Source organism: Lepidothrix coronata, unplaced genomic scaffold (assembly GCF_001604755.1).
Source record: "Lepidothrix coronata isolate B3197 unplaced genomic scaffold, Lepidothrix_coronata-1.0 Scaffold245, whole genome shotgun sequence".
NCBI lineage: Eukaryota > Metazoa > Chordata > Aves > Passeriformes > Pipridae > Lepidothrix > Lepidothrix coronata.
This window is the reverse complement of record NW_016690425.1, coordinates 865,512-893,014: the sequence shown is the minus strand read 5'-3', so window position 1 is coordinate 893,014 and position 27,503 is coordinate 865,512. Positions and strand designations below refer to the sequence as shown.

The following is a 27,503-nucleotide window of genomic DNA, read 5'->3' as shown; positions in this document are numbered from 1 at the left end:
TTTTATCTCATTTTGCTTTGAAAGCATAGCTCTTCGCCAATGCAAAACCCAGCAGCAAGTTATGTTTCTGCAGTACAGAAAATTTAGGTATTAATTTTTAAAAATTAGCTTTCACACTGTAATGTCAATATTTAACTCATCATTTTTATCTCCTGTTTCCATTAACTTACATAAAGTGTGTTAAGCCACTGTTGGCGAAACAGAAAAATATTTGCTTGTTGGCATGCACCTTTCATTGGGGTGTCTCTTTTGTTGACAGAAGGAAGTCATGCACAGTCAAATGTACCAATACTTCAGCAAGATCTTCAGCATTTTATGTTTATTCAAAACATAAATATTTTTTAATAGCTCAAGTTTCAATAGTTCAAGGCTCCAGAGCAGAGTATCTGAAGGTAAGGATAAAAGGGGCCTGGGAAGGGAAGGAAAGCAAAGAAGGAAAACTGAAGTGAGTACACACTATTTCTACATTATTATCTTTAAAAAGTCAAACCAAAAAAGGACTCACAGTCTGCTTTTGGAAGATTTTGACTGCCCAAACTTCTTAAGGAAACAAATATAAGCTGAAGAGTCTTTGAAAAGATTTCAGGACTTTTCAGCATAACCAGATTTCCTTCCTGTCAAACCTGCAGGAGGTCAAGGGAAACTGCAGTTTTCCCTCTCTTTACAGTCTAAGAAGAAAAAAGTGTACACCAGTATCCATGAAGATAGCAAGAGGTTTTAAAAGTGCCAGTCACAATTGGTTCAGCACAAGCTGATGGCAGATGATCCCACCAGCTATCAAATGGTGACTGTGGAAGCAACCCTCAAGGTTACTGCTGAAAACTACATTACAAAATTGGCACACTATGTAATATAGTTACTATATTACAGGCTAAATACTATAGAGCTAGAAGCTGATAAGATGATACAATTTCTTGTTTATTTAGTCCAACTTATAAAGTAACATAAATTATTAAATAATCTTATCCAAAAAGAAAAATTTATTTAACAAAACTAAATACTTAATTCCTAGAAAGCCTGAAGATAACTCATTCGGAAGTAAAAGATTTTTTTCTATTAAAAACAGGCTAATTCCATAGGGAGAAAATGTAATTTTGACCTGAATAGGTACTGGTTTTCCTCTTCTTTCATTCATATCTTCTATTTATCTTTGGTTTATTCACCTTCCATTGTGGCATAACTCTTTGAGGTCAACACATTTCTTGCACATTACACAGCAAGACAAAATTAATTTGGAGGACGTGATTGTAAATAAATACCAATAAGCTAAATAATGGTGCAAAAAATGTTCTTTACTCCAAGAAAAAAATGAAGGAAGAGTGGAGAGGAAAAAGAAGTTAGAAGATGCTTGATTTTTGTTCCGTTTGTTCTTTAATCATTTTCTCTCTACAATATTTGTCCTTGTGTAATTCTAGAAGCTCTTTCCCTACTTGGGGACAGCTGCATGGCTTGGGCAAGACAGTCAGTCATTAATCAGAGATGTAAAAAGACCTGTAACCGCAGCATAGCTGCCCAGAAACAAATAAGCAGCAAAGGTGTAATGCCAAGCACTGTGATGTTAACTGCCAGCCCATTAATACAGACACTGTAATGTTAGTTATGTGCACCTATATATCCTTAAGCAAATAAAACTGACAAAAATTATTTGCTGGCATATTGAAAGAAGTGAAGCTTGTATCAGTGGCTGTTCAGCAGACATTCATTGTGAGTATTGACAAAATTTATCTCATTGCAATACTCTGACAAACTTAAAACCATCTCCTCCCCAAATTACACTCTCTGAGAAGTGAAAATAAAAAAGAGTAGTAGCTGATCAGCATTTCTGATGTGCTGAATGACCCTCCTGGGTCCTTGTAATAGCAAAGAAGGCAATATATGCATGTGGCATACATTGTTTAAAGCGCAAGATCTTTTTCATGTATAGTTCTTATACGAAAAATAAAGGAAATATTTGTATGATTTCTAGAACTATTATATATACTGCACTTTCAATTCTTGATGCTACACCATCAGATTAAATGGTAGTTAAATTAAAAAGTATTTAGAAGTAATATGCAATAAACAATTTTAAAATGCCTTCAGGAAAATATTTTTCAAGAAAAACACCAAAGGTCTTTAAGCAAACTGTAAGAAACCATTAATTGTGAGTTGCCAAATTTATATACATTCTCCAAAAGGCAGAGGCCTGAAGACATGAAATACAGCAGATTGTTAAACACCCTGTCTATGGAAGAAGTGAGGTAAATAGTTACACTGTTCACAGGGAAAAGAAGTTAGAAAAAGTAAAACAGATTCAGCCTCAAATCTAAGGATATTTGAGATACCAGAACTTGCAAAAACATGCAAGAGAGAACAACACCCAATTTGTTGCTGTTGTGTTTTGGTTTTGTTTTGAAACCCTTTCTCTAACAACAATATACTTTTTGATGAATAAATAATATATCCACTTGTGGAAGAACTGATGTAAGTCCCTTTAATCAGTTACTGGTCAAACATGCTCACGGGAAATTTCTGAGTCAAATAATGCTAGATCTGTTATGCTTATATGGCAGGGAAGCAAACCAGAAAAATAACTGAAGGCTAGACTTCACAATACAAAGCTTTCAGCTGTTAGACAAGCAGAAGGTATCTCTGCTCCCATAGCTCTGTTCACTTCTTTCTCAACCCCAAACACAGCACACTATGCCCTTCACTTAAGCCAGAATGATCGCTCAAGGTGCTACAGTCTGAACTACATCAGAGAAATTGTCCAAATAAAAATTTTAGAAACAAAGATTTTTAACAGCTTAACCAATATATATCTGGTTTGCTAGATTCAGCCACACACTCAGTTTCCCTTGTGACAAACCATACCCTCCAGCCTCTCCTAACACAAGGCACCAGTACTCTTTCAATCGTGCAGTTCAGGAACCTCATCTTGCCAAAAAAACATACCCTCTAAAAACAGCAATTGATTTTAAGAGAGTTTCCCTTAGTGAACTCACAATGCATATGCCAACACTATTGCCAACGCAAGAAAGGGGTTGGGAGGTGTGGCTGGAGATTTTAATCAGTTTGAACTGTGCCCAAAACCTTTTGTTTTTTTATTTTGAATCAACCCCTGACACAGCCCCAGTGCTGTCCCACATTCAGCTGCACTGGCAAATTGGAAAAGGAGAAGCTGTACAACGCGAGTGAGAAACAGAAGGAACAAGTACTTGCAACTAGTATTGCCACCTGAAGGCTACTGATGACAAAGTCTGGGTACAGAATATTTCTGGACTCAGGGGTTTGTCCTCAGAAAAGAAGGAAGCAAAGTTTTTCTCTTGAGGATGAATTTGAGATGGCTACCAAAATGTCCTGGAGCCAAAGCTACCATCAGCCATGAAAATACGACTCATTTTCAAATAAACAGAAGTGAGCAGAAATACTTCAGACAGGTTTTGAAAGGCCTGTCTCAGAAAATAAAATATATGATTATCATATACTAGCCTTTTAAACAAATTAGAGATTCACACCACTGAAACTTTAGAGATTCAAAGAAATGTGAAGTGTGACCAAGAAATTCCTTTCACTTGAAAGAGTCAATCTCTCTCAAGAAAGGGCTGCAATCCTCACAGCACAGAGAACACTTAGACAATGTATACTTCACCAGACACTTCCTTAAAAAGCGGCAACAACTGTGTCTCTCTAATGACATGCAAAGTTCTTCAAGGGAGGGAGCCCCAGCTTTCACCATCTCTTTTCCATCGAACTGATTGCACTGACCTTGCCTGTAATTACAGAGCGATTTCTTCCCCGTAGGAACATTCTGCAGCCTGCAAACATCCCTCGAGCCTGCAGCAGTTCCAGCTAGTTCCTAATTATCTCCAATATGTACCCATAGGCTCTTTGAATACTTTCTTATGAACACACAATGATGTTTTGATATTCTCCTCCAAAATTCCAATACACCTTTGTATGTCATACAGGCACTGCCACACTGGAAAAAACCCAATAAAACAAAAAAAAGGAGGGGAAGATGTAGGGAGAAAACAACAGAAGTTACCAGGTTTTAAAATTCCAAAAAGCCTCATAAACAATAATTATTTCTGTTGGACAGCAAGACACATTTAAATCAGAAATCTGATAATCGCTGAGAAGCAGTTTGTTGCAGCAGGGAAGGACGCTGCATCAGCCTGCGGGGAGGGAGCTCCTGGTGATGCCTCCCAAGCTGCACCACAGGTGGGAAGAGGACTGTGGGTATGTGCAGTCCTATGCTCACCACAGGCTGCTTGGCTAGAGCTATGAAGCAAGGCACTTCTCACAAAGACCTTCAGTGGGCTGGACATATGTGTCTATATGTATTTTTTTAAAATATAAAAAGACAAGAGTTGCATTTTGCAAAGAACTTGGATTTCTCAGTCTTTGGCTTTGGGATCAAGAACTCTAGTCCTGACTGTCCTCAAATGTGCCACAACTGAAGATCTCAGTCTGCGTTAGAGGGCCTGGACTCACCTCACAACCACTGCTTAGAGGTCTAGATGCAGTGCACGCATACTCCTGCTCTTGCAATAAAGAAATGCAAAGCTAAAGAACAGCTTCATCTCTTCCCCATACCTTTTGTCCCCTTTTGCTTCAAGTTACGTGTTTTTTTCCTCAAGGTTCTGGAAGGTTGTGTCAAGGTCTCTGGGTTAAAGAAGGCATACAAATGTAATGGAAACATACTAACTCAAGGAGTGGCCACTTTAGAGGCAACCTTGATAAGAGAGAATCACTGCAAAAGCCTTTGTAAAAGCCAGGAGCTTTAAATGAATGCTTGGAGCACAGCAAAGACTTCTGTACAGAAATGAGTTGTTTTACTACCACGACTCAGAAGGCACGAGATCAGCTGCATACATGTGTCTTGTTGGTAAATGAAGTTTTCAATCTGCTCTGTCTGCAAAAACATGCCAAGTGTTGACTGGCCACCTGTCCAGACAGAAGCAAGGAGGTCAGCAAGACACAGGTGTCCTCTAGGCACAGTCATGTTCTGGTGGGTGAGCTGAAGGCAGGAAGGCATATCTGCACCTATGCAAATTCACAGAGCAGTCTTGTGTCCAAGTAGTATTACTTTGTAGAGGTCTTCACAATTCTGATTCTCTCTTCATATGAAATACCTAGGTAAATAAAATGTAAAATTTTGAAGTGGGGATAAGAAACAGCAGTATGCTGTAGTCGCCAATAGCTCAATCCCTCCTCATGCATGACTGTGACACTACTACCTTTCTAGTAAGGAGCCTGTAATAGGTAAAAATCGCCAATTACAGACGTATGTGGTGGAAGGATGGCTATCAATGACCCTGGTCTTCTATTTTCTTAAGCATGAAAAATAAATATGTGTTAAAATGATCATAGATGAAAATGAATTAATAAAAGGAGTTTCAGAAACACTAGAAAAGTACATTCAAGGAGAAACAGGAGTTAATTTAAGTAGGAATTCTGAAGATTTCACTTTAATACTCTCTGTACAACTACCAGATAGTGCTTGCTTCTAACTTTAATCTCTAAAAAGTTATGAAAATGCTCTTCCATTGAACAAATATTCAGGTTTCATCAAGAAAGTAAGCAAATGTTACAAATTTCTGTGGGGTGTTTTTACATCAAAGTAATATTCTCATTACTTGCTAGCTGGGTGCTATAATTTTATTCCTTTTTTTTGCCCCAGGAAATTATATAAGTGCAGCAACTGTTAAACTACTTGGACCCAATTGTTTCTCTTCCTCAATAGAAAACTCTCAATGCCTCTTTAAATACATCTTTACCTAACCTATGCTTATCAGATTTTTTTTTTTAAACCTCAGATTCAGAATCTACCAACAGAAGAATCAAAAGGAAAGATTCATCATCACAGTTAAATCTATACTCACACAGAGGTAATGCATTCACATGTAATCAAAGCTAATGCTATGCATGACTAAACAGGAGGAAAAAACATTCTTTCTTCAGATTTTCTTCTTTTCCATTGCCAAGTTTCACCTTACTGCCTTTTCCAAGGAGCATGTGGATCTTCAGATGAAGAGGGTAAACTTTTCAAAACAGTCATAGAAAATACTGATTTGGTTGAAGAATGTCAGCTTCAAACATTTTCTACTTCATTTTGAAAACTTGGATTTGGGGAAGTAATATGATTGCACTTAGTAGATGCTGTGCTACTTAGCAGATAGCTTCTGCTAAATCTGACAAATATAGGTCATAGTCCTGCAATCACGCTTTGCTCAAGCACGCTTTGCCTTTCCTAGACAAAAGTAATAAAAAGAAGATAAAAGCAATCTGAGGTCATTTTATAAGTAATTTTGACCTAAAATTTTATAACTATCTTACCTAGCCACTCTTTTCCTTCTATGCCTAAATTAGATAAACTTGTTTTAGTAAAATATTTTTTTTATTAAATAAGTACTTCACGAAGTACCTCCAGAGGCACAAAAAAGCCTAATGTTTACTATAGTAAGAGCTACTTCTGTATGTCTATGTGAAGGGGTGAAAAAGCAGAACAGTTAGAGAAAAGAAACAACATATAATCCACCTTGATAATTCCCTTTGTAAAACTCAACATCTGTACTGAAGGTTCCTATTCTGTATTAAAAAAGCTTGCTTGCAAACTATTAAAGGAAAATTCTACTGCTTTTTCTGGTAAGCAGCTTGGCAAGGTAACATCATAATCTTGCAGTGTCAGTCGTCCCCTTGAGCTTGCAAAGTCTGTTAAAACAAATTACATGAAAACATCTTTTTCAGGATTTCAATTCAGTAGCTTAAGAGGATCAGTATATTCCAGTTTCTTCTTAGATTCAAGGAACATAAGACAGTATAGTACTTCAGTGTCTAAGGCTGCACTGACACCTTAATACTTTCTCCATTAACTGTATTATGCAGAAACCACATAATAGGAGGTTACTGTGAGAAAACTATATACTTTCTTGTTACCTTTATTAACTAGATTGTATGAAATCAACAGTTCAGCATCTGCTGAAACAGAAATTACATTTGATCTGTAGAAGATCGATGTACAAAACAAAGATTATTTAGAGAAAAAGGTAACAATACACTACTTCGTAAAGCTGATACAAGGCTTCTGAAATTAAATACCTCAAGAACATTTTAAAAAAATTCTACCCAAATAAGTAAAATTATATATTACTTTTAATTTACTCTTCTACTGAATGACAGCATGAAACAAAGACAGATGATGAACATACACAAATTACAATGTCAGAATACAAAAATTCTATTCCTAACTATTAAAAGAATTACATATCTAAATTAATATGGGAAAATCTATTACTCAGTGACCCTAAAACCTCAAATAATATCTGACACAGCTGCTGATTTAATTGAATTGTCAACCCACCAACTCAATATTAGGCTGCTTGATGTAAGATATAAAACAAAAAAAATCTATTATACTTCATCTATAATCCAAAGATTATATGTTTGCCTGAAATCAGCCTATTTCTTTACAAAAAGATACAAACCAAGACATTACATGTAAATATACTGCCTTGTTTATAACTGCAGACCATCACAACACAGTTGTTTTACTGCCACTGCTATTTCTCCTTGCATCTATATTGTAATGTATTTCTCTTGTACAAGGGGCTGTGTAATGCTTGTGTCACTGGTCAAAATAGAATACGGAAAGTTGCTATGATTATCTGGGAGAAAAAAAAAAAGAATAACCCATTCATTGCATTCCCAGGACGAGCAATTCAGTGCATTAATAAAACTGCAAAGCCAGTGTAAGGAGGAGCCATAAACTGTTCCAAGTATGTTAAATAACTGTAACATAGAATTGAATGGATAAATGTTCCACAATACGCTTGCAAAAAGCAAACCTCTAAAGACAATTATCATATAGAACAAATAATTTCACAAATTAAGGCACCTGAGAGATATGTAATATGCCAGTTTTATCTTCCAAATACTCCCCACACTGTCGATCCTACAGTAATCCTTCCAAAATCTATCACTAAGAATGGGAATAAATAACATTTTACTGATGGATAACCACAAAACCCATAAAACACATATTCCATCCTTTCCTGTCCATCCCTACTGGACACAAAGTCCTTAAGCAATTGAACTGCAAAAGATCCTACACATACATGACATTTAACGGACCTGCTAACAAAACCAAGTTTTCTTCCCCTTGCTCTAGAAAATGACCAAAGTATAGCATTAGGTTTAAGAACTCTCTAGAACGTCTTTCCTGTTTCCATCCATGTAGAGGGATATATTCAACCCTTGGTATTCCAAGACAGCTACAAATTATCTGCAAAGCCTTTCTGGTCTGTTGAATTATCTTGCCTTTTTTTTTGTTGTTGTTATTTCTATTGGGTATGGAGGTAGGAGACAATATTTACAAGTTTTATGGACTTTCCCCTCCCTTTAGAGGCAAAATGTCTATAAAATAATACAATATCCAATCCACATGATTTTATCTGCTTAACTACAGTTAGCATCTGAAGCAAAGTACCTTCTGAAGTCTTATAACGAGTGTAATCAAAAAAGGCTGGAAAGCTGTATTATGTTGATTAAAGTTTGAGAAGCTAAACCTCACATTCACAAAATAGTTAAATTGGTATATCAGTTGACTGAAACCAGTAACAAGGCTTTTTATAAATATAACTCACGAGCTTTATTTTGCACTTGTTATGTTTACCAATTTTCATTTCAGATGAAGAAATCCATCTCACAGAAGGCAATATGAACCATAAAATAAAGCAAGACAGTGCTAGATTCTTGACAGACACATTAGAGCAACACAAAGCTACAGGGATCTGATTACAGACTATCTTCTGCTAGGCAGTCAGTCTCCTGCTGGGATGGGGAGCACATACCCTGGGATGTTCTACAACAAAGCAGTGTTTGTTTCCTATATAGAGCCTTACAGATGTCACAGGATTATTCCCTCTCAATGCTTCAACGTTTTATCAAAATTTTTAAGCAGAGCATAGCAAGGCACTTACTGTTTAATAACATTACCCCATGCAATGTGTTCTGTGATTCTTGGATCTGTTGCTCTCCTTGCAAGAGCCAAAAGCCAAAGCACAAAGCAACTGCTCTGGGTTGATAAGGAATGCCCTTTATTGCTGCTTCTCAGAACAGTACCCAGAATATCAAGAGTTCTAACAGACTAAAAGCAAATCCAAGTCTATCTTCTGGAATGTCACATGCAGATGAAGACAAAATCAGGTGCGTGCAGGTCATCTGCTCTGTTCAACACTTGTTATTGGTTTTTTGCTCAGAAGCAGAGCTACAAATAACTGACACCTTATCAATTTTCAAATGAAGCTTCTATAATTACATTGCTATGCCCTACGGAAACACTACTGGGTTTCTCATAGCAACCTTCAATGATTCAAACACATAGCTCCGCTCTAACCACAAAATTACTAATACTAAGAGAGCTTCATCATTCTTCAACAGAAGAGTCAACATGTGACTGGCAGTTACCAATGTCAATGGTAATCCAACAGCTTTATCCAAGTCTTGTCTCCTGAGAAATAAAGCTTTATGGAAAAAGTAGTAGTAAACTCAGTATACAGTAGGGCAGGATTGCTTCTATAAGATCTTTATCACTACTTGCAATGCCTTGAATGCCAAACTACAAAGTCTTTTTAGCAGCTCTGTCAGATAGATAAGTATGATTCCTTCCTAAAGGTACAGGCCCACAAGACAAGCAAAGCATTCAAAGCAGCCTATGCCACAGAAAGACTTCTTAATCTCTACCACCCCAATGGCCCACTCCAATTTCCCTTCCTAGATCTGGTTGGCCCTCATCCCCCTTTTCATTGCTGGATGCCTGTCTGACACGTCCTTGGGCAGACTCAGTTTCCTAAAACATCAGAAAATAAATATTTAAAAAAAAAGTGAGAAATACTCTGTGGCCTTGGGGAGCTGGATTAAAACACTGATGGGTCAGATGAGTGTTGGAGTTGAAGTTAAGGAGCAGGCACAAGACTTAGGTGCAGGGAGACATTTCAGAAACAGAAAGATGTTAGCTCAGCTGCACCATGGAACTTCCTCCACAGGACAGAGCTGGAGCACCTTTCTTAATACTGAAGGGAAAGACAGCATCAAATATGAAGGCAGAATTTACCATTACTGTCTTCCAGCCTATGCTACCATCCTATCACCATTGAGTGAAGCTCATCTGGTATTTTCCTGTCAACTTCTATCTTGTTTCAAAACTTTATTGTCCACTTCTATCTTTCATTCAAAAAAAAAGAGTGGTTAAATGCTCCTTCTCATTTTCTGGACCAGATGTTCTCCAAACTGCCATCTGTGCCCCACTGACACACTGTATCTGCATACATAACACTGCAAGTACTCAAGGTACTCTGAAGTGTTGTAAGACCCAGCTTAGAACAAGAAATACCACTGACAACAGTCCAAAATCCAGTGTCAACAATGTTGCTGGGGATAACAAAACAAAACAAAACCAAAACCAAACAAAAAAACCCCGCCAAAGTATTTTAAAGGATTGCATTTCAGGATTATCTTCCAAAACTCACAACCATATAAAGTTACTTTCAAAGGAAACTAGAATTCCATTTACAGATATCCAAGTTTTACAAGATTTAGAGACAGTTACTAATAAAACTACACTAGATTTTTGGACTCATATGCCTCTATTAATCATGTTTTTCACTGAAAATTGAACTATTTATTTTAAATAAAACAAAGAATTATCATTAGTTTGTAAACTGAGGTGACTTTCTAGATGCTGCATCACTTCATCAGTAGAAATAGCTGATCTCAACATCACATTTCAATTTTATTACATTGTGTAGGAAGAAAACAATCCTTTTCAGTTTCTCCTTGAAAAAAAAATTGACAAACTATACTGAAATAAACACAGAATTTTTCATCTATGAAGAAAATCTGTTGCAGGCTGATCTGCCCCTTCAGCAAACTGAATCCAACTATTTACTCAACAACTTCCCTCACTTTAGTGGTCTGATACACTTTTAAAACTTCAGCAAAAACATTTAACCAATACATACTCAGATTATTTATCAGCAAAGATATTTTATTTAAATTTGACAACACTATAGGCTAAATTTACTGTAATAGACTAAGATAAAAAGTTACACTTAAAACCAGTATCTTTTCATATCCATTTTTAGCCACCCTGTAAGTGCTCTCTGACATATAGTAAAAAAAGACTTCTGGCAATGGTATTGTCAGAAAGGCTTCTCCTCCAACAGGGACCCACGATTTTGCATGTCCATCACAACGCAAAAAGGTCCCAAATCTCAGTTTAAAAGCTGATAATGAAGATAATACTAAGCCAAAAAGCCAAATCCTAACATAAATTGCATGAGGTACAGGCACACATTCTCTTCTAATCATCCAGCAGTAGACTGGTAATAGTCTCTACCAGGTATAGCAGGAGAAGACATAGCAAACTGACAAGGTCAGACTTTGTCAGTCTGACATTTTGTCTGCTTTACAGACTAAAAAAGCAGACAAAAAATAGACATATTAGTTATACTTATTTAAAACTTCAGGAAAATATAGTCTTTATAATTCCAATCTCAACATCTACAAGATTTCAGATGGATGAATATGGCATGAACAATGCATATGTCCAGTTCATAACAGAGGTGCTATGCAGAAATTGGTATTTCTACTTCCCCTCATTCAAAGCCATCTACATATGCACGCGTGACAAGAAAAATTATAATGGTTATTTGCCAAATCCTGCAGTCATATGCAGCAGTGGGTCAATCTTTCAAAGCTGGCTCCAATCTGACCGGTGACTGATCTGCTCCCTTCCAGCTGAGACATCAGGTCACGACAAACATTATCCCAGTCATGCAGCTAACGGCAGAGCTGGAGGGAATCCCTCTAAGAGGAAAGCAGAGACACAAGGAACAAGTTTCCTTCTGGGAAAATGGGATGAACTAAGGCTGAACTAAGGCTAAGGATGAGGCAGGTGGTTCACAGGGTAAAAAGAGCACTAGATCAACATGTGGAATTCATGTAGTTTTATTTTGAAGCCACGATGCTACAGCTCTTGGGCAAAAAGCCCAAATCAGATTTCAGGCATGGTATTAATTTCCTGGACTGACTAAACAGGTCAAGAGCCTTACATACATACTAGAGTGTCATCTGCCATCTAGTACAAGGGATGCTTAATTAGCTTAGTAAAGATATAGGGTTTGGGGAGGACAGAGGTGGCAGAATCTGTATCCTTCAAACTAGTAATAGCATTTGTAGGACACATGCAAAAAAAAAATTTAAAAAGGAAACAAAACCAAAGTTATTGAAGCATTTTTTTTATTAGCACATCAATTAAATGCTCAATTATTTGACATCAGAAATTACATGTTCATAAAATCCACTATGCAAGACAATCCTGTCTCAATAAGTTAGATAGGAGTGCTATTAAAAAAAAATGTGCAATCAGCAATTAAGCAAAACAGAGACAAAATGCTGATGAAAAAATTAGGAAGGCAGTGATTCCCTTCAAATTATTCCCGTAAAGACCTAACTGATAGAAATATACAATATGTGTCTGCCTTAAAAAATTAATGCAGATTGCAAACTCCTGAGAGAAGAGAGTGTTATCCTCATGCTGGACTGTTCACAGACATATTTTTGGCTACTACTGTAATCACATAACATGACAGGGGCTGGGAAAACAGAACACAACATGGAAAAATACCTCCTTGATAACCACTATACCTGTCTCAACCTAAAAGCTGTGTAGGTTTGCTTCATTTTTGTTTCTGTGCAACAGAAATATGCAACAGAAACAGTGGAAAGCAGGAAGCAATCTTTTCAGCAGATCAAGGCACAGGTTCAGCAAAATATGTTTTTATATTCTCAAGCTACAAACACACTATGAAACCTTGTTGATTGTGGGTATAACCACAAAGAGTCAAGGCATTTGACCCAAGGATGTTATGACTATGCTATATACAATCAATTTCTATGATACTAAGGATCTAACAAGCCCCTGACAATAAACAGTACTTTTCTAGATGAGAAAGCAAGCTGCTGCATGGCAACATTTTCAGGCTTTCCACTGACATCATGCTAAGAAAGAGGTAATTGTCCCAAGGCAGATTTTGACTTATCACCAGCATGAGGGAATGCCTTGTTTACAATCCTTAAAGATTTTGAATCTAGAGGAAAAAGAAAAAAAAAGAAATCAAACACAGACTACACAAACCTATCAGGAAAAATTTAAACTTTTGTCCACTTAGTTTCTAAACACCAGAAAAATTCTGCAGAAGATACTCTGTGTGAATGGGTGCTAGGGCAAATAACTCACAACTCGAAGTATCACATTTATTAAGCCTCTGATCCTTCAAATAGTAGAGTATGGCACACCTCTATATTAAGTCTGACAACCTTAACATAAGAAGAGAGACTATAGGTTTCGTAGCAGTAGCCATTTTTTGTCTAAATAGTGTTTTGACCAGAGTTCTGGGCCTGAAATTTTCCAAAATAGTGAACAAAAGCCTGTCAGTTCACAGCAAGAGTGCTGCAAAGTGCACCAGATAGCCTAATGCTGCCAAACAAGCTGCACACTTCTTTGAATCCAGCACCTCTTGCAACTCTTCCCTCCCTGTTATCACTTATTCATACTTTGAAATATCCTGCAAGAAAAGCTTGAAAGAGAAGGTCTGACTACTATGGTACAGGCCACCTAACAAACATCAGAGTTTAGAGAGCAAAAACCTTAACGGTCTCACTATGAGGAACTGTGCACAGTATCAATCACACAGCCACAGGAGCCTGTCCTGAAAGAAAAACTCAAAAATGCAGAGGGAAAAGAGAAGAAACATGACAGTGCTATCATCTTTTGATGAATTTAAATCCCTGAGAGACCCCTGAATTCACTCAGGTACTCAAAGAAGGCAAGTAAACCTGTGAAGACAAAGTATAAGCCCTTCAAAAAGTAGAAAGAAAAAAAGATAGGTGAACAAGACATGTTACAAAGAGAGGTGGCAAGCAGCTCAAGATGAGACACCCAGGGAGCTTCACACCACAATTTGAGAAACCTAGTGAAGAAAATTATTACAAAAGAAGGCAATTTTGTTCACTGCATTTTTCATGGCATGTTTCATTTTTTTGGTTTAATTTGTTCAGAATAAACATTTGCACCAGAACACTAATAAGCCTCAAAACAAGGACCTTCTTGAGTTTTCTTACCTCACTCTCTGACCTAAGAAATTTTATATTCGCCTTTTCATCTGGAAGTACAGTTCTCTTCTTCACAGCGTCTCTACCTATATCCAGATGCAAAAAATAACGGTCCTATTACCAGTTAACTGTTAACTGTACTGCTGCAGTTAACTGTTAACTGTAAATGATTAACAGCTTGTGAGAACAAACTTCATACCTGCATCATGAATTTAAGTCTCACTTTCTCAGAAAAAAACACTAGTTTAATGTAAGCACCCAACTTCACTTACAATGCAAAAACAGTGCTGTGCAGAAGTTTAGGAACGTAACCTTAATGTTTGATTTTCATCCTAACATCAGCATCAATAAATTGTATTTGGTATATTATATACTACACTGTTCAAAAATAAATCTGGGGCATTGTACCTGAGTTAATCATTAAAGAATTAAAGAAAAATGTTATAGGAATTAGTAATCTGTCCTCCAGAAACAATCCCAAGCAGGTAGGATAAGACTTTCCAACAAAAGAGCAACCCTGCTTTATTTGTACTGCTTCAATAAACACAAACATTGCTGTGAAAATGAAAACTCCCACCACCTTACATAAATATCTGCAGCCAAAAAGCATCTCTGTGGATAAAGCTGAATACTCTGCAGATGTATTTTCTAATACGCAGGGGAGATAGAAATGCACTAGCTTTTCGTCACAAATACGCTCTTACCAATTAATGAATGATAAAGACTTCTCATTGCTAACTCCCAAAAATCCCAACACACCATACTCTAATCTAGTGACACTGTGGACTCCTTCCATGATTCCCTATCCAGTACAAGCACGTGGAGGAATCCTTCAATACAAGACTGCTTTAGTGGATATGTCCAAATACATGCCCTACGTGGATACCTCATCCAGGCATGCACTTTTGTCATTCTTATGGTTTTAAAGTATTGTAACCTTAGCATCGTTTCTGCGTCTGATGGTTTACAACATTAAGTGACAAGCCAAGAGTTTACAGCCTCAAGAATCAACTAGAACACCAGGAAATAAAGAGTTGCATACCAGTATTTATAGCTTAGCCTGTCCTGTTTCAGTCCCCTCTCTTTCTGGAACATATTTAGTTTAACTGGTACCCAGCCTAATCACTTTCAGTTGAGTGAACATTTGACTCAATTTAAACTACACCATGATTTCTTTTAACATGAGCCTGAAATTTTGAACCTTTTATCCAATGTCCTAGGAGTGCTTTACCAGCCTCAGTGAATCCTACAAGAAGTAGGAAAATAGCATTATTCTCATTATACTGCTGAGTAAAAGAAAATTAAGCATCTCAAGGCAATACAGAAGCTTATGGTAGAATTGAGAGAGTACAGAAGTTCTGACTCCCAGCCTGCTGCTGTAATCCTCAACTAATGCACAACAAAAATAAAATCAAAATTTAACTGTTACTTTAGACTGACACAGGTTGGTTTTGGTTTTTTTAAATCACCATTTCATCAGAACACTCATCTACATCAGGTTGCAGTTGCCTTTTAATTTGCTGTACTTACATGGCAGCAGCTTCCTACAGCCTACTTCACCTTTCCAACCACAAGACCCACCAGAGTAAACACCAAACAGAGGTAGAACTTCAAACACACTAGGAATTACTGGAATACCTGGGGTTATCTGAAGATAAGCATGGCCTCCCTCACACAAATGATTCTGAAATCTGATCCAGAGGATGCATTCATTTATCTATTACGAAGGACTGGAAAAGATGTCAAAATTCATTAGGATGTCTCAAATGAAGGAAAAACTCTGGATCATTAATATTAAGTAAAAACAAGACAGAAACCTTTTTTAAAAATAGATCTTGCTGTGCAGCCAAGTATGCCTGCATGCAATTGTTATTTATTTTTAAATTGGGGCAATTTTCCAGGTAGATTTTTAGACCAGCTAACCATGAGGTGCTTTAAAACTAAACAACCAAAAAAAAACCCAAACAAGATTTATCTCCTGATGATACTTGTCAAAACTGTGACTACACAGCTGGAGGAAAATCAGTATGATCCAAAACCTCACGACATATCTGTCCCATTATATCTTCCTTAAAGATGATGGACAACTAGTAGCAGATCTAGTCCTGAAGACACTATAAAAATCCTATTGCTATTTCCAATGCAAAGGTCATTTGATCGTTTTAGGAGGATTTTGATTAAAGCAAATGCTGGCTAATTCTTGGTTTCCCCGTGAATCCTTGGATGACAAGGATGGACACAAATTCAAATCCAAATCAGAGATCAAAGTTTTCCTAGTATTTCTGAAGCTTCAATGAGCAATGCTATTTTAAAATTCAGAATCACAGAATCAGAACCACAGAATATCCTGAGTTGGAAGGGACCCGCAAGGATCCAACTCTTAACTGCAAGAGCTTGTTCTGGCACTACAGCACTGGACAATTAAATCACAAATATTTTCTCTCCAAACCAGCTAGAAGTTTCCTCGCACTAGAAATATTTAAAGCAAACTCCAAAGGGAGAAGGGGAAGACAATTAACTATCCAACCGTTGGAATATAACCTCCCTATGACAGGGACAAAAGGCTTTACTGTCGCATCTCATGGAAATAGGAGGCAATCTTTTGTGAGATCTTTCAGCATTACTGGTCACTTTTAGCCCAGAACAACCACTATTCAGGTCATCTGTTTTCTGTATTAATAATGACTGCAAAACCCACCAGCATAGTACTGAAAAGGAAACTGTATTATAAGAATTTTCCATATAATCTTCTTCCTCATCTCCCTAGCTACATCATCACTATCTAATCAGTGGTCTTTCATTTAAATCCTTGGAAGAGAGAGCAATTTCCAATTCCTTTGTTAATAAAAATAAGTACTAGTTTGGTTTTGTTTTTTTTTCCCATTATTAACTTCTTGTCCATAACAATTAAGAAAACAAAGTCCTCTATAACTTCTTAATAGGATTTAGAAGATACCATGCAAAAGTCACCAAAGCCAGACTCTAAAATCCTTCCTTTAAAAAGCCATTGTGAATCCTGCCTCTAAGAGTCAATATGGTTATTAAATCCTCATACTGCTTCATGTCAGCCCTGTCCATGTGTCTTCACTGGCTTCACCATCTCTCTGTCATTCAGGTATTGGATATTTATCCATTGGATATGGGTATTTTTTGACTGAACATGTTTCCCTAATGAGGACAGTCAGCAATTTGCTACTAGGAAGTACGTAATACACAATTCTTGTGAACTACTTACATTATGTGGATGAAATGTGTCTGTACACATCATCTTTGCTCTGTTTCCCTTATGTCCTCACTCCATGTCCATTTCCTCTGCAGAAGAGCAGATCGGCATCTTGCTAATAAGACTTACAGCATGTAAGCTTAGGCATTTTCCAGGAGGTGCTGTCAACGCATTTACCCAGCATGAGCCCCTGATGCTTCTGGGAGGAGGGACTAATACTGTACAGTCATCATACTCCTAGCACTAGTATTGAGCTCAAATTATACTTTTTTTATACAATACACTTTTCTCAATCTCATTACAGCTCCAGTGAACAGACTTTCAAATTCAAAAATTCTCTTTGCAACACTAGGAAATAACTTATATTGGATTTAATACATGTTCCACAGGGTTATTCTGCTGGTATAAAGGAAGAGAGAATGTCTCCTCAGTGGGCTGGCAAAATCTGGTAGGAATCCACCTCTGGAAGGTCTGTAACTCAAAGGAAGAGGACTTAACCACCTAATCTTGTGATTTGTATTTGCTTTTAATAGAACCCTGTCGATGCATGAAAGTTTTTTTTGTTGAGAGAACAGACTAATTCCTGCTCATAGTGGTTTATTACAGTTCCCAATAAGATGATATAGATATCCTTTGAAGAACTGTGTCCCTTCCTCCACTGCTCTAATCTTTTTTTAATCTTTTTTATATCTTTATCTCCACTTTGGAAAAATGGTTCCAAAGTGCATACCTGTAACATGAGCTGGTATAATTTTATCACCTGATTATTCATGGAAGATAGCAGATTTCCACTGCATAGCTTCCCATGTCATTATAAAATTCAAATACATTTATTTAAATCTCTCCTAGAATCAACCACTTTCACTGTTTCAGTTAATTGAATTAATAAACAGCTAATGGACAATGGAAGCTGTGGCCCCATTTTCTGTTCTGACAAATTAAAAAAAAAATATTTGCCATAAAGGATCCTTTGCCTTAGACATCATTAAAGATCTGCTAACAAACCCTAACATTTAAGAGAAGGAAGTAGGAATCCAAACCAGGGATAAGTTCATATCAAACTGCAAAAGTACTCAACAGACTCCAGAGCAATCCAAGTCCGGAAATGCACATCAAACCCATTTGATTTATATCATTGTTTCCTCACAGATTAAGTGAAAATTTGGGTATTGACCATCTCATCTCATGGCTGGGCTTTGCGAACGAAGATTTGGGAAGGGCTCTACCCACATTTGCTACAAGCGCGCTGGTGGCTAAAGAGGTCAGTGTGAGATAGACAAGTCCAGTTGCAAAAGGCACAGCAGAAAGACTCCTTAGATGGTATCGGTAAGACACGATTCTTTCTGCGTTGTCTTTTCTCCTCTCGGTTATTGACCCTAGGAAAGAGTCATTTCATTAACATAGTGTTCTGTTTCCAAATTATTCAGGAATGCCTTACTTTTTTCTTGAATGACCATATGACAAATACAGATACGTGTCCTCTGCTACTCAATTACAGAAAGTTCACACCAAAATCTCCATCAAAACTTCCTTTATTCTTGTAAAAAATTAGAAACTTGGCAACTACTTTTCAAAGGCCAGCTTTTTATAGGTAGAATTCATATAAAGATATGAACACCACGGTCTTTACAAAAAGACACATTGCTAAGAGCAAAACTGGCTATAAGCAGTTCTCAGGTTCCATGTTAAGATAAATGCAAGGCGTAAATAAACTGGACTTTACTGGAAGTGAGATTTTATGAAGACTTCTTTTTTTGTATTTCTCAGTAAACGAGAGTTCGCACACAGGGCCTCACATTCCATATGTACACATCAAGAACTCAACTTTATCCATTAAAGTTTCATATAAAATTTTACAAATTAAAAACAACTGGGTTTTACACCATATAAAATGAAAGGAGTGGAGGATTGTAACTCTTACAGTGGCAACAGCCTAACTAAAAATGGACACTTTAAACTTCTGTCATTCTTGTGTCATAGGATGTAGCAGATGCTAAAGCTATTGCAGGTTCAAAAAAAAGATGCATAAATTCGTAACTATTACAACCCATGTGATTAATTACCAAACCATCTGCCCAGAGACCCCTAAACTGCATCCTGTTAGAAATCAGTGATATTTCCCTTCAGACACTCAGCTATTTGCACACCCTATGATACTCTTCCCTGGGCATTTGCTATCATTCACTGTTAAAAACAAGATACTAATGTAGAAACATCTCTGGGCTGAGCTGATATACCATTCTTAGGTCCATATTTTTGTGCCTGGGAAAAAGGAAGGTACAATATCTAAAGCTGGTTCAACACCTACACTGTTCAAGTCCCTCATTTCCAAACACTATGTAGGGCACTTGTATGGCAGCCAAGATATTTATATAGTAACAGTTCTTAATATACTTACATGACTCGTGAGAGCTGGGAAAGACACCACAAATATATAACTCTTCCTCCTTCTCCCTTAGCTGAATTCACTCCCCCTTAAAAGTTTTACTTAACACTTAAAATAGCTTTATGAGTAACATTTTTTATATTTTTATACAACATTAACTATTATCCACACCTCTTATGATCTGCAAGACAGGATTTATGTTAGTCAATCTCTCTTCTGGGTATTTTATTTCAGATTTTAGACAGGCAGATCTCTAGGGTTCTGTTTTATTTTTTAGGTATTTACAACTGAAAGGATTTCCTAAAAGTCATCCCACCTTTTCATTAGAATAGAGAGATCTGTTCTTTATAAAGCACAGGTAGCGATAACATTGCTACTAATGCTTGGATGCCCAACAGATATGGGTTCCCACTGTACTAAATACTGCACCCAAAAGAGAATAAAAGTGAGAGTGCTTTCTCCCTCTCACAACTTAAGAATTTTGTTAGTTATGGTCTTTCTACAACTAAAGAGCCTCCTGTGGACTGTTATCCATTACGATCACAGCAGGCAGTCAACCTTTGCTTTTTACAATAACTTTATTTGCTACTTATCTTCAAAAATACTGCTCTTCTATCATAATCTTACTATACATGCAGAAAGATTCTCTTTTCATATTGTGTCCAACATTCATGGCTCCTTTCTATGTTTTTGTCTGCTTAAATGGCACCAGGTACCACTGGTAAAGTATTTGCACAAATTTTCTTTAAATGGCTATGTGAATGGATTTGGCCTTCTTTGAAATTTTACATTGCGATTACCGTCCAAACTAGTCAAACAATAGATATATGAAGACTTTATTTAGAAAGCAGTTAAGCTGCAAGATATTTGCTTCAACAAGTATTTAGTGAAAAGACTGTCTTCAAAGGAGAGGAATCTATTTCACTGCACATACAAAGCAGAGGAAGAACTGATTGGATGGATTTATATGACTATTGAGAAATGCTAGTTCTTTATATTCTAATGGGAGAATCATTCTTCAAGTAAATGTTTTGCAAAAAGTATTTTGCACTAGACAAGGATGTTGGAGACTGTTCACACCCAGGGAAGTGTATGACTACCAGTTGGGTCTGCTAGCTTTCAAACTATGCAGAAAGCAACAAAGGACCTCCACACTACACAAACAGCCCAGCTTTCCAGTGGGAGATTCCTAAGACCAGCTTTGATATAGCTATCAATGGTATGGCACGTAGCTGAATAATACTAAGGTCTTTCATAGGTATAAGCACAAAGTGAAAACTATTATCACAGATCATTTAAAACATACTGAAGTTTTTAAGCACTGCAAAACAATGTAAACAACAGCATTAGTTAAAAATGGCACAACATAGAAATAATGGATCAAATACAAAATAATGGTTCAGTACAAAGAGTCATACAAAAATGAACACAGCAATAGGTAGTTTCTTGAAACTGGACTTCTCAAAACATTTCCTCCATGTGCCTGAGAGTATCATTCAAAGGCTTCTTGAACTCTGTCAGGCTTGGTGCTGTGACCACATCCCAGGGAGCCTGTTCCAGTGCCCAACCACTCTCTGGGTGAAGAACCTTTTTCTAATATCCAACCTAAATCTCCCCTGACACAACTTCAGGCCATTCTCTTGGTTCCTGTCACTGGTCCCCACAGAGAAGACATCAGTGCCTGCCCCTCCTCTTCCCCTCACAAGGAAGTTGTAAACTGCAACGAGGTCTCCCCTCAGTCTCCCCTTCTCCAGGCTGAACAGACCAAGAGACCTCAGCTGCTCCTCATACAGCTTCCCCTCGAGGCCCTTCACCATCTTCGTTGCCCCCCTTTGGATGCTTTCTAACAGCTTAATATCTTTCTTATATTGTGGTGCCCAAAACTGCACACAGTATTCAAGGTGAGACCGCACCAGTGCAGAGCAGAGCGAGACAATCCTCTCCCTCAACTGGTTGGTGATGCTTTGTCTGATGCCCCCCAGGACACGGTTGGCCCTCCTGGCTGCCAGGGCACTGCTGACTCATATTCAACTCACCATTGACCAGGACCCCCAGGTTCCTTTCCATGGCACTGCTTTCTAGCACCTCATTCCCCAGTCTGTACGTACATCCAGGGTTGCCCCATTCCAGGTGCAGAATCCAGCACTTTCCCCTGTTAAACTTCATATGGTTGGTGATTGCCCAGTCCTCTAATTTGTCAAGGTCTCTCTGCAGGGCCTCCCTGCCTTTGATGGAGTCAACAGCTCCTCCCAGTTTTGTGTCATCTGCAGATTTCCTCAGTATCCCTTCCAGTCCTGCATCCAAGTCATTTATGAAGATGTTGAAGAGCACAGGGCCTAAGACAGAGCCCTGTGGAACCCCACTAGTGACAGGTCACCTGTCTGAGGTTACCCATTCACTATTACCCTCTGTGCTTGACCATGAGCCAATTGCTCACCCACTGCATGATGTGTTTATCCAGCTGTGTGCTGGACATTTTGTCCAGAAGGATCCTGTGAGAGACAGTATAGAAAGCTTTACTGAAATCCAAAAACATGACATTGACTGCCTTCCCTTGACCAGCTAGGTGGGCTATCTTGTCATAAAAGGAAATTAGGTTTGATAAGCAGGACTTTCCTCTCATAGTTCCCAAACTATAATCCTTCTCTTATCAAACCTTTCATACATTTCCTAACTTGTATATTATCCCCAAATAGCAATGATTTAATGTATTGTCTTGAACTTAAAAAAAGACTTTTCATCCTATTTTGCAAAATAGCAACTGAGTAGAAGACCTCAAGACCTAAACTAAACTATTTACATGCACCAATAATATAATTAGTAATAATCATCTGCGCACCCCAACTGATAGAGGTAGTTGGAAAACAACTTAAGGGTGTGTACTTCACACCTCTAGCATCAGAAGTTTGTTCTGCTACCAGAGCGTTACAAAAATGGAACACTGATCGTGACTGGAACTGGTGGTTCCAGTCAAAAAAATGAAATGTAAGATTCTGTACTATTTCTACCAGCTCTACGTGGTGAAGATGAAGGAAAACAAAGAAGACATGAGGATGCTGGCCTTGTAACCTCACACATTCACGCACACTTTTCTTCCTGATAGATATCAAGAGACATATATACTAACTCTCTTAGCAGTCAAGTTCACTGGTAACTGAACTAGAGGCGTGCACCATTACTACTTCGATCACCTTAACAGGAACTGTCCTGAATAATTTTCTAACTCATCAATGAATTTGGTTAAGCCTTCAGCAAAGTCTCTTCTAACACTAAGAAGAGAAGTCTGTTATACGTAAAGCACAGGCTTAGCTTCCAACACTGGCATGGAAGGTACAGTATGAAATTACCTCAGTCTTCATTAAATGAAATAAAAATGCTGCAACAGAAAACTGTACAAAACAGAAAGGCGAGTTTGTGGGGGTTTAGTGTAAAAAAAGGATTAAACAAAAAATCTGATTTTATTATTAGACCTTCTTATAGAGTTTCTTATAGCAATCACAGGCAGACAATGATCTCTTTATGAGCACTAGATAAGATGATAATAATTACCCTAAGATAAGAAGAGAATAATTACACTGAATTCTTTTGCAAGGTGCTTTGAGACCTAATAATGAAAAGCACTGCTAAAAGCTGTGTATTATAAGTATGCTTAATAATTACATAAAACAAGTACAACTTTTTCTAGAGGCTAGTTATAAACAAAATTGATTTTATTTGAAAGTTCAGCTGAATTAATCTTTTTTTTGTGATAAAAAGGAATCAGGTGCACTAAAGAGCTTTCTTAGTGCAAGGTTATAACAGAACCATTTAAAGCTATTCATCGCCTTACTGAAGGAAATATATTGAATATTTTAAACAGCCCATCATGAGCTCAGTATAGTTCAACATGAGCAGGGTTTTCATAGAATAATGAAACATGTTAAGGGTTTTACAATAAACATCTGTTGACTAGGTGAGAATTCTACAGTTGTTAGAAGTGATGTACAAAAAAAAATAATAATCGTTCTATGAAAATCATTTATAACACTTATAGTTGTCAGTTTTGTAAGCTATTTTTAATCTTATATATCTATCTATACACACACACCAACCCACTATCTCCTTTCAGCCCCCAAGAAACTGATAATGACCTTCTTATAAAATTCCACCGGGGGCGTGGGGGAATATGCAGTTTTTTGAAATAGCTCTACTTTGTTTGACATTCATACTGCCTGTGAAAAATGAGGCCCACTTGTGCGAATGTTCCTTATAAGAGCAATCCTAGGAATTACTGGCATGAAGCTATTTCTTGAATTAGGATTGCAAGATCAAATTGATAGCTAGCATCCCCAGGAATCACTATGCTTTTGCTATTGTGGAAACATCTGTGATGGTATTATCGCAATTATTTTACCAGAAGTCTTGATGTAATGAGAAAACAAGTTAACCCTTTAAGCTTAAGTATAAATAGTTAAATGTTAGGGGTTCATATAATCATCTTCAAAGCTGTCAATACTGTGTTTCTGGTAAAACACCTGATATTTTGACACAGCTCTTACTATACTTAATTTTATTAAACAATTATTTTTAGTGTTAAGATTTACATTTTGCAAATTATTTGTAAAAGCAGACATTAAAAAACAATTTTTTTATTTACAGCTTCCATATGTGTAGAAAATATCCACTGCAAATATCCCTTACCTATTCAAAACACAGGATGTTGTTCATGAATCAGTAATGCTTAGACAGGCAAATGTAATATAGGCAAAATGAAACTACCTATGACAATAACATGACCACAATTATATTTTTTTAAGAAAAAAAACTTTTCTATATAGAGGCCTTTGCCTTGTTCTTTTTTGAAAACATATATATGTAAGTTATGGAAGAAAAAGGACTCTTAAATACTAAAACATCACATTTGACTCAGGCAGTCCCTTAACCTCAAATTGCTGGAGGCCTGGCTGTTTTCCCAAAGATTCACAGCACGCTCACCCTGTTGTTATGGTGTTTCCTAAACATCTGCTACGTGCCACTTGCAGAAACGGGAATCCAAACAAGACGGACCTTTAATCTAACCCCATACAGCTGTTTTAATTGTATGTTCTAATGTCTACGTCAAATTTAAGCACTGAATAGGCAAACGATTCGTGCACTTTTTTCGGAAACCTTCAGGAAGCCAATGTGCTGGAACACGTTCGCACACAGACACTTATTGAAAGGCACGATGAGAAAACACAACACGAAAGAATGCGAAGGAGTTGCGCTCCTTGGGGGAATTTTACCATATCGTGGGGCACATTTCCGAACCGTGTGCCCCCAGACCTCCCCGCCCCCCTCCCCGTAAGGGGGTCTGGAGAGACGTCGGAGAAAAAAAAGAAAATAAGAGAATAATAAGATGGAAAAGACAATAATGTTTACACATCGCAGCGGTACAGGCGGTGCGCGGAGAGTCACAGGTGCTGCCGGAGCCAGCGCTCCCCTCGCCGCCGCCCGCGGCTCCCGGACCCCCGCCCGCTCCCGAGTCTCTGAGAGAGGGCGGAGACCCCCCAGCTCCCCCGCCCAGAGCCGTAGGTGCGAGGGAAGGCCGGGGGCTCCAGGCTACCCCTCGCCCGCCGTTCCCGGGGCTCATCCCGGCCGGTGCCCGCCGGGCGCGGGGGAGCCGCCGCGGGAAGGACGCGGCTCGCGGCACACGACGGACGCGCCCGTCCCGGCGGCGCTCCGGGACCCCCCCGCCCCCAGAGAGCGGATCGCCCTGCCGGCCGCCGGCGCCCACCGGAACAAAAGGAAAACAGCCCCGGAGCCGCCCGCGGCCCCGCACAGCGCCCGGCCCATCGCGCCCCCCCTCCCGCACTCACCTCTGCGCGGCGGCAGCGGCGGAGCGGGCGGCGGCCACTCGCGCCCGCGGGCTCCCTCCCCCCCACGCTCCCTGCTTCCCTCCCTCCTTCCCTGCCCGCCCTCCCGGCTCCGTCTCTCACCGCTCCCGGAACGGCGGCGGCGGCTGGGCCCGGCTCCCCCGCCACGTGACCCCCGCCACGTGACCGCCACACTGCCCCGGCCGGCTCCGCCCCCGCCGGGCCGGGCCGGGGCTGCCCCGAAGCCACCCCAGCGGGACCCGGCAGGGGGCACGGGGGCACACTGCGGCCCGGCGTGGTAACAGCGCGTCTGACAAGGGGAAACAGCCGCCACTGTCTCCCCGCAGCCCCTCACCCCCCTCTGAAACAGGAATCACAATGGCCTGTACGAAATAGGGGTTATTTGACAACAAAGCACCCACGGCTGACTTATCCCTCCTGCCTTTAGGGCCGAGAAAGAAGGAAAAGAAGTTGGTGCATTGTACCTGGGGCACTGAGCCTCGTCATGTACCTCACACTCCTCCCTGCAAAAATCACAAACGCTGACACCACTATATTCCTGAATTTTGGCTCGACTCAAAAGCTACAGTGAGTGAAAGTTAGCTGTGCTGACCAGTGTCCCATGCTAAGTGTAACCTTTGCTCCGAGAAAATCATGCTTACAGTAACGGGTCAAGGGGGTGTCTTGCGGGAGAGAATGCCTCTATCCTCAGAATTCAGAATACAATCTAGAGATATCAACACTACAAGACCTGGGGGAGCCTCAGTAAAAAGGGAATTGATATTGGAAACAAACTTTGATGTTGTATTCTGGTATCACATTCAGTGCACATTCACTTTCTTCAGAAAGGACCAACAAAATGCCCAAACAAAAGAAGTGTGGAGCACTTAGTAGTTTAAGGAAACCAGGAACAAACTGTAATTATCAGCTCTAGAAAAGCCATCCAAAAAATAGTACACTGAGAGCAGGAAGTGAAAAGGCCCAATACCCTGCTGTCTTTAGGAATTACAACTTATTGAACATTTGAGAAACTAAAAGGATAAATATTTTTCACACCATTCCCTAAAGTTCCATAAGAATTTTATATTACAACCTACAGCAATAACGAGCCAAACTTTTGACAAGGGCCAGCTAGGTGTGTGAAAATCTGGAAGACTTGAAGCCTGAGATAATGTATTAGAGTTAGGCATAAATTTCATCTGTTAATATAATCTTCATTTAGAAAAAAAAAGTTGCTTTTTTATTGAAGATTTTCAGTTACCGTACACAGACTAAACCCTGGGGCAACTCTTAACAGATCCTATAGCTAAAGTGCAGTAAAAAGTTATCAGGGAGTTAGGGCTCTGTTTCTGGGTGCATTACAGCAGTTGTTCTCAACTGGTGAGCTGTGGAGACCAGGGTCCCTGAATTACCCACTAGATATCCGCAAAAGGCAACCACCACCCCCGTAGGCCTACATTTCGTATATTGGAATTACTTCTTCAGCAGAAAATTTTAAGGAGCCAAAACAGTTAAAACCACTGTATCACTCAGTTCCTCTGTTTAACTTAGCTCGATTCCTAATTTACAGGCCATCATATCATAAGAATTTAATTTCGGTACTAAAGCAAAAAATATCAGAGAGAGGTGTGCAAAACACTTCTGCTGCTTTAAACTCCTTTGTAACCCTGTCCTTTCCACCCAGGTACATTAACTATGGTGCAACAGTATTGCCTACTATACCCTTCTCTCAGCTGCATTAGAAGTTGTATCTGGGTTCCTAATCACAAAAGAAAACTATGTCCTAGTTGTTCATCAGCCTTTACAAACTATGATCATGACTGAGTGATACCTTGCAGGAGTCCCACTAATTCTGCCCCGTTACATGGTGAGGACTAAATAAAAATGCACAGAAAAATGCACG

The 27,503-nt window shown here is 38.7% G+C and overlaps 1 protein-coding gene across 5 annotated transcripts in view; it reads right to left on the bottom strand.

Moving 5' to 3' along the window:
* Positions 1–25,791, bottom strand: part of TULP4 (tubby like protein 4) — a 155,865-nt gene extending 130,074 nt beyond the window's left edge. For 2 of the 5 annotated variants that reach the window (XM_017834923.1, XM_017834919.1), the window contains exon 1: positions 14,167–14,287. The gene's annotated coding sequence lies outside the window, so the exon portion shown is untranslated. Of the gene's footprint in view, positions 1–170; positions 410–14,166; positions 14,288–25,723 lie in introns of those variants that run through there. The other 3 variants (XM_017834920.1, XM_017834922.1, XM_017834924.1) reach the window with 3 other exon arrangements.
* Between the last annotated feature and the right edge of the window lie 1,712 nt (positions 25,792–27,503).